Below are 8,395 nucleotides of genomic sequence, written 5' to 3' on the forward strand. Positions count from 1 at the left end.
GCCGGGAATTGAACCCGGGCCCTCCGTGTGTGAAGCGACAGCTTTGCCAGCCAGGCCACGGGGGTCTTATGGGGCGAAGAAAATGTCTGGCGCAAGAAACTATTAACCCCTTCTCCTGTATAAATTACTAAATTTAAAAACATTTTAAAGTTGTGATGTTTGAATGTACGTAAATGTAGTACGGATGAGTTTATTCCGAATGTTATGACTGAAAAGAAACTGGATGTCTGAGCTGTACGTTAAAGTGAAGGGGGAAGGAGATCCTGAATGAGGAGAAATAAACGGGACTAAGTCAGGTATATCTGAGAGAGTTAGAAGTAAGGAGTAATAGTAATGTTGAAACTTTGGTGGGGTGATACGTGGAAGACGACTTTAGGATGGTGTGTAGTGCAAGGGGACAAGTTTGGTACAAATGCCACATTAAGACACAGAGCTATGTCAAGATCGTTGCTGCTAAAATAAAGAAAGAGATAGGCGTACTGCCTTTACAAGAAATGGTGACAACAAAAATTATTACGTTACTTTACTTTAGCCCAAATTAGGTCAGGTTGAATTAACAGAATATAAATCTAAACAAAAGTAAAGCTCTTGTTTACATCAAATTAAAAAAAAAACACAATATATATTATTAAACAGGAGTGGATTGGATACTTACAGACTTGATGAGAGCCGAAAGTCAAGTGACTATCAACTGGTTGGAGGGACAAACATCAACTCCCACCGGGTGGAAAATGGGGGAGGGGGAGTAGCAGAAACAAGCACACACCTAACAGAACAAACATACTGCCCAAAAAGGCAACAAGCACCACTCATTTATATTTCCACTTCTATCTAATAAACTTTCCCTCACAATGATAAGTCATAAAATCTAATTGTCTCCACTCCAATCTAACACGCTTCACACAAGCCTGCTGGATGTCCAAGCCCCTAGCACTAAAACCTTTAGTTTTCTCTTTTAAAAATCACTGAATGCAGATAACTTTAACTTCGCGAGCCAAATTAAAAACACCAACCCAAATAACTATTAAGGAGAGCCTGAGGGATGGTAAACAGTTTATCATAACTCAGGTAGAAAACTGAAGAGCAGTAAGCACATTAACATCATTCAACAGATATGATAAAAGCATTTTAACACTCCCTTGTAAGTTTTCAAATAGCAATAATCGCACCTCGGATCAACCTCACTGGTTACGATAAGGCCACTGCGCAAAGCTTCCATTGAAAGGAATTATTAGCACACTGTAGACTCTTTTAAAATAACTACATTAAGAAGAATATAACATCACAATACCGTGGCTGGAACAATTCACCAAAAACCAGCATTAAAGCGATGAACCTCAAGCCGACGTTTTTGTCCATCCCGCTGCCAAATCACAATTATTTACTAAGTTGTTTAAATCATTCCTAATAAGGCGTCAAGTAGGAGGTTCAGCCTGAGTGTGTCGCTGATACAACCATCACTGAACCTGTCACCAGGATGGTAATATACTGCGTCACCCCTGCAGCCACACCCACTAGTGACCCCCCAGCTACACCCACTAGTGACCCCCAGCCACACCCACTGGTGACCTCCAGTCACACACCCATTGGTGACCTCCAGCCACACACTGGTGACACCCAGCCACACACCCGCTGGTGATTGCAGATGGATGGTTCAGAGAACCGACACGTTGATAAATTAGATACATGTACAACTCTTGGGTATCTTTATTGAGGAAACGTTTTGCCACACAGTGGCTTCATCAGTTCATACAAAGGAGAATCATGAAGAACAGGAGGAGAATGAGGTAATCAGTCCCTCAGCCTTGAGTCGATGTGGTCAGTCCATCAATCTTGAATGGACTGATTATCTCATTCTCCTCCTATTCTTCAAGTTTCTCCTATGTATGGACTGATGAAGCCACTGTGTGGCGAAACGTTTCCTCAATAAAGATACCCAAGAGTTGCACATGTGTCTAATTTATCACCCACTGGTGACCCCCAGCCACACACCCACTGGTGACTCCCAGCCACACACTAACTGGTGACTCCCAGCCACACACCCACAGGTGACCCACAGCCACACACCCACTGGTGACCCCCAGCCACACACCCACTGGTGACCCCCCAGCCACACACTAACTGGTGACCCCCAGCCACACATCCACTGGTGACCCCCAGAGAGACACCCAGTGGTGATCCCCAGCCACACACTCACTGGTGATCCCCAGCCACACACCCACTGGTGACCTCCAACCACACACCCAGTGGTGACCCCCAGCTACATACCCACTGGTCACCCCAGCCACACACCCACTGGTCACCCCAGCCACACACCCACTGGTCACCCCTAGTCAGACACCCAGTGGTGATTCCTAGCCACACATTCAGTGACCTCCAGCCACACACCCAGTAATGACCTCCAGCCACACACCCAGTGGTGAGTCCCAGCCACACATTCAGTGACCTCCAGCCACACACCCAGTGGTGAGCCCCAGCCACACATTCAGTGACCTCCAGCCACACACCCAGTAATGACCTCCAGCCACACACCTAGTGGTGACCCCAGCCACACACTCAGTGGTGACCCCAGTAATACACCCATTGGCGACTCCGAGTAATACACCCAGTGGTGACCCACAGTAATGCACCCAGTGGTGACCTCAATAATACACCCATTAGCGACCTCGAGTAATACACCCAGTGGTGACCCCCAGTAATACACCCAGTGGTGACGCCAGCCACACACCCAGTGGTGACACCAGTAATACACGCAATGGTGACCCCCAAGTAATATACCCGGTGGTGACCTCCGATAATATACCCAGTGGTGACCCCCTAGTAATACACCCAGTGGTGACCCCAGTAATACGCACAGTGATGACCCCCAGTAATGCACCCAGTGGTGACCCCCTAGTAATACACCCAGTGGTGACCCCCAGTAATACACCCAGTGATCTCCTAGCAATATACCCAGAAGTGAACCCCAGTAATACACCCAGTGGTGACTCCCTAGTAATACATCCAGTGGTGACCCCTCTAACAACACACCCAGTAGCGACCCCCCACCCCTAGTGGTGACTCCCAGCCCCTTCCCCAGTGGTGACCACCACCACCAGTGGTGATCCCCACCACTAGTGGTGACCCCCACCCCTAGTGGTGACCCCCACCCCTAGTGGTGACCCCCACCCCTAGTGGTGACCACCACCACCAGTGGTGACCACCACCACTAGTGGTGACCACCACCACCAGTGGTGACCACCACCACCAGTGGTGACCACCACCACTAGTGGTGACCCCAGCCTCCAGTGGTGACCACCACCACCACCAGTGGTGACCACCACCACCAGTGGTGACCACCACCACCAGTGGTGACCACCACCACTAGTGGTGACCCCAGCCTCCAGTGGTGACCACCACCACCACCAGTGGTGACCACCACCACCAGTGGTGACCACCACCACCAGTGGTGACCACCACCACCAGTGGTGACCCCACCACCAGTGGTGACCCCCACCACTAGTGGTGACCCTCACCCCTAGTGGTGACCACCACCACCACCAGTGGAGACCACCACCACCAGTGATTATTTATGTCAAGTAGCAAGATGGTTTTCTCTAGTGACAGCCTCGACAATCATCTGTTTATACTCAACTTTTACCAATAGTTCAAATGGTGTTTGAGAACCATTTTCTGCTCATCGCAGCTGTCACCTGGCAAGCTATTGTCTGGTGAAATACTTCGTGGTCTAGTTTGTGGTGGTGGTGGGTTACAATACTGGAGAAATACCGTGTCTGGTTTATATATTGATGTGTGTTGTGAGTGGAATATATGTACACGTGTTGCGTGGCTTGCGTGGCAGTGTTGTGTGGCATGCAAGGCAGTGTTGTGTGGCGTGCGTGGCAGCGTTGCGTGGCGTGCGTGGCAGTGTTGTGTGGCGTGCGTGGCAGTGTTGTGTGGCGTGCGTGGCAGTGTTGTGTGGCGTGCGTGGCAGTGTTGCGTGGCGTGCGTGGCAGTGTTGTGTGGCGTGCGTGGCAGTGTTGTGTGGCGCGCGTGGCAGTGTTGTGTGGCGTGCATGGCAGTGTTGTGTGCCTGGCAGTGTTGTGTGGCGTGCGTGGCAGTGTTGTGTGGCGTGCAGTGTTGTGTGGCGCGCGTGGCAGTGTTGTGTGGTGCATGGCAGTGTTGTGTGGCGTGCGTGGCAGTGTTGTGTGGCGTGCGTGGCAGTGTTGTGTGGCGTGCATGGCAGTGTTGTGTGGCGTGCATGGCAGTGTTGTGTGGCGTGCGTGGCAGTGTTGTGTGGCGTGCGTGGCAGTGTTGTGTGGCGTGCGTGGCAGTGTTGTGTGGCGTGCGTGGCAGTGTTGTGTGGCGTGCGTGGCAGTGTTGTGTGGCGTGCGTGGCAGTGTTGCGTGGCGTGCGTGGCAGTGTTGTGTGGCGTGCGTGGCAGTGTTGTGTGGCGTGCGTGGCAGTGTTGTGTGGCGTGTATGGCAGTGTTGTGTGGCGTGCGTGGCAGTGTTGCGTGGCGTGCGTGGCAGTGTTGTGTTGCGTGCGTGGCAGTGTTGCGTGGCGTGCGTGGCAGTGTTGCGTGGCGTGCGTGGCAGTGTTGTGTGGCGTGCGTGGCAGTGTTGCGTGGCGTGCGTGGCAGTGTTGCGTGGCGTGCGTGGCAGTGTTGCGTGGCGTGCGTGGCAGTGTTGTGTGGCGTGCGTGGCAGTGTTGCGTGGCGTGCGTGGCAGTGTTGTGTGGCGTGCGTGGCAGTGTTGTGTGGCGTGCATGGCAGTGTTGCGTGGCGTGCGTGGCAGTGTTGTGTGGCGTGCGTGGCAGTGTTGTGTGGCGTGCGTGGTAGTGTTGCGTGGCGTGCGTGGCAGTGTTGCGTGGCGTGCGTGGCAGTGTTGCGTGGCGTGCGTGGCAGTGTTGTGTGGCGTGCGTGGCAGTGTTGTGTGGGGTGCATGGCAGTGTTGTGTGGCGTGCGTGGCAGTGTTGTGTGGCGTGCGTGGCAGTGTTGTTGCGTGCATGGCAGTGTTGTGTGGTGTGCGTGGCAGTGTTGTATGGCGTGCGTGGCAGTGTTGTGTGGCGTGCGTGGCAGTGTTGTGTGGCGTGCGTGGCAGTGTTGTGTGGCGTGCGTGGCAGTGTTGGGTGGCGTGCGTGGCGTGGCGTGGCGTGTGGCAGTGTTGTTGCGTGCATGGCAGTGTTGTGTGGCGTGCGTGGCAGTGTTGCGTGGCGTGCGTGGCAGTGTTGTGTGGCGTGCGTGGCAGTGTTGCGTGGCGTGCGTGGCAGTGTTGGGTGGCGTGCGTGGCAGTGTTGTGTGGCGTGCGTGGCAGTGTTGCGTGACGTGCGTGGCAGTGTTGCGTGGCGTGCGTGGCAGTGTTGCGTGGCGTGCGTGGCAGTGTTGTGTGGCGTGCGTGGCAGTGTTGCGTGGCGTGCGTGGCAGTGTTGTGTGGCGTGCGTGGCAGTGTTGCGTGGCGTGCGTGGCAGTGTTGTGTGGCGTGCGTGGCAGTGTTGTGTGGCGTGCGTGGCAGTGTTGTGTGGCGTGCGTGGCAGTGTTGTGTGGCGTGCGTGGCAGTGTTGCGTGGCGTGCGTGGCAGTGTTGTGTGGCGTGCGTGGCAGTGTTGCGTGGCGTGCGTGGCAGTGTTGTGTGGCGTGCGTGGCAGTGTTGTGTGGCGTGCGTGGCAGTGTTGTGTGGCGTGCGTGGCAGTGTTGCGTGGCGTGCGTGGCAGTGTTGCGTGGCGTGCGTGGCAGTGTTGCGTGGCGTGCGTGGCAGTGTTGCGTGGCGTGCGTGGCAGTGTTGTGTGGCGTGCGTGGCAGTGTTGCGTGGCGTGCGTGGCAGTGTTGCGTGGCGTGCGTGGCAGTGTTGCGTGGCGTGCGTGGCAGTGTTGCGTGGCGTGCGTGGCAGTGTTTCGTGGCGTGCGTGGCAGTGTTGTGTGGCGTGCGTGGCAGTGTTGCGTGGCGTGCGTGGCAGTGTTGGGTGGCGTGCGTGGCAGTGTTGCGTGGCGTGCGTGGCAGTGTTGCGTGGCGTACGTGGCAGTGTTGCGTGGCGTGTGTGGCAGTGTTGTGTGGCGTGCGTGGCAGTGTTGTGTGGCGTGCGTGGCAGTGTTTCGTGGCGTGCGTGGCAGTGTTGTGTGGCGTGCGTGGCAGTGTTGCGTGGCGTGCGTGGCAGTGTTGCGTGGCGTGCGTGGCAGTGTTGTGTGGCGTGCGTGGCAGTGTTTACGACCCAGGTTGTTGCAGCTACCTCACCGCTGCTCTTTTATCACCACCACAAAGTGAGGTAGAGAACTTTTAGGGTCTCGAGGAATTAGACACTTCTGCGGTACTCGGCCATCTTTATTGTGGAGACGTTTCGCCAACCAGTGGCTTTCTCAGTCCAATACAGAGAAGAATGGGTGAAGATTTGAGTGAGTTTGAGGTAATTAGTCCCTCAGCCTGGAGCCGATGTGATCAATCAAGACTAACGGCTTCGGTAGGTCCAGTTTTACGCGGAATTAATGGGTATGAGAAGGAACAACAATAACAGGTAATGGAAGAAGGACTGCAGAAGAAATAGAAAATAAAATACGCGAAGAAAAGAGAAAACGAACATGAAAAATTTTTGTAAACAAGAGATGAAAATAATGTTCAGAAAGATAAATAAGAGGACAAAAGAAGGAAGAGATGAAGGAAATAATATAAAGAAAAGGAGAGGAAAATAAAGGAAAATTTGGAAAAAGGGGAAGAGATAGAATAAACGGCAACCTTCTATTTTGGGAAGCGGCGAAGAGGAAAAGGATGAACAAGAGAAATACCGTAACTGCCGTTATCATCATCGTTATCATCATCGTAATCATCATTATCATCATCATCGTCGTCATAATCATCAGTGTGCAGGGTGAGTCAGGAGGGTGAGGGAGAAGACAGTGTGCAGGGTGAGCCAGGAGGGTGAGGGAGAAGACAGTGTGCAGGGTGGGTCAGGAGGGTGAGGGAGAAGACAGTGAGCAGGGTGCGTTAGGAGGGTGAGGGAGAAGACAGTGTGCAGGGTGCGTCAGGAGGTTGAGGGAGAAGACAGTGTGCAGGGTGCGTTAGGAGGGTGAGGGAGAAGACAGTGTGCAGGGTGGGTCAGGAGGGTGAGGGAGAAGACAGTGTGCAGGGTGCGTCAGGAGGGTGAGGGAGAAGACAGTGTGCAGGGTGCGTTAGGAGGGTGAGGGAGAAGACAGTGTGCAGGATGGGTCAAGAGGGTGAGGGAGAAGACAGTGTGCAGGGTGCGTTAGTAGGGTGAGGGAGAAGACAGTGTGCAGCGTGCGTCAGGGGGGTGAGGGAGAAGACAGTGTGCAGGGTGCGTCAGGAGGGTGAGGGAGAAGACAGTGTGCAGGGTGGGTCAAGAGGGTGAGGGAGAAGAGTGTGCAGGGTGGGTCAGGAGGGTGAGGGAGAAGACAGTGTGCAGGGTGCATCAGGAGGGTGAGGGAGAAGACAGTGTGCAGGGTGGGACAGGAGGATGAGGGAGAAGACAGTGTGCAGGGTGGGTCAGGAGGGTGAGGGAGAAGACAGTGTGCAGGATGGGACAGGAGGGTGAGGGAGAAGACAGTGTGCAGGATGGGACAGGAGGGCGAGGGAGAAGACAGTGTACAGGATGGGACAGGAGGGTGAGGGAGAAGACAGTGTGCAGGGTGGGTCAGGAGGGCGAGGAAGACAGTGTGCAGGGTGCGTCAGGAGGGCGAGGGAGAAGACAGTGTGCAGGGTGCGTCTGGAAGGTGAGGGAGAAGACAGTGTGCAGGGTGGGTCAGGAGCGTGAAGAAGACAGTGTGCAGGGTGGGACAGGAGGATAAGGGAGAAGACAGTGTGCAGGGTGGGTCAGGAGGGTGAGGGATTAGACAGTGTGCAGGATGGGACAGGAGGGCGAGGGAGAAGACAGTGTACAGGATGGGACAGGAGGGTGAAGGAGAAGACAGTGTGCAGGGTGGGTCAGGAGGGTGAGGGAGAAGACAGTGTGCAGGGTGGGTCAGGAGGGTGAGGGAGAAGACAGTGTGCAGGGTGGGTCAGGAGGGTGAGGGAGAAGACAGTGTGCAGGGTGCGTCAGGAGGGTGAGAGGAGGCAATAAACCAATGCTAAAGCATGAATGACACATTAAACAAAGATCTTCCCTAAGAGAAGGACATATCTTTCCAGGAGAGCAAGAAAGATCTTTCCAGCAGAGAAAGACAGATCTTCCCAGTAGAGCAAGACGTCTTTCCAGTAGAGTAAGACATCTTTCCAGCAGAGCAAGACAGATCTTCCCAGTAGAGCAAGACATCTTTCCAGCAGAGCAAGACAGATCTTTCCAGCAGAGCAAGACAGAGCTTTCCAGCAGATCAAGACATCCTCCCTTAGAGCAAGGCAGACCCTCCCTTAGAGCAAGACAGACCTTCGCAGCAGAGCAAGACAGGTCTTCCCTCAGAGCAAAATAGATCTTTCC

General features: G+C 54.1%; 1 pseudogene; it reads right to left on the reverse strand.

Annotated features, from left to right (window-relative positions):
* Positions 1-1,092: 1,092 nt before the first annotated feature.
* LOC128690081 (U4 spliceosomal RNA) lies at positions 1,093-1,214 on the reverse strand (annotated as a pseudogene).
* Positions 1,215-8,395: the final 7,181 nt, after the last annotated feature.

This window comes from Cherax quadricarinatus, unplaced genomic scaffold, assembly GCF_038502225.1.
Source record: "Cherax quadricarinatus isolate ZL_2023a unplaced genomic scaffold, ASM3850222v1 Contig3493, whole genome shotgun sequence".
Classification (NCBI taxonomy): Eukaryota; Metazoa; Arthropoda; class Malacostraca; order Decapoda; family Parastacidae; genus Cherax; species Cherax quadricarinatus.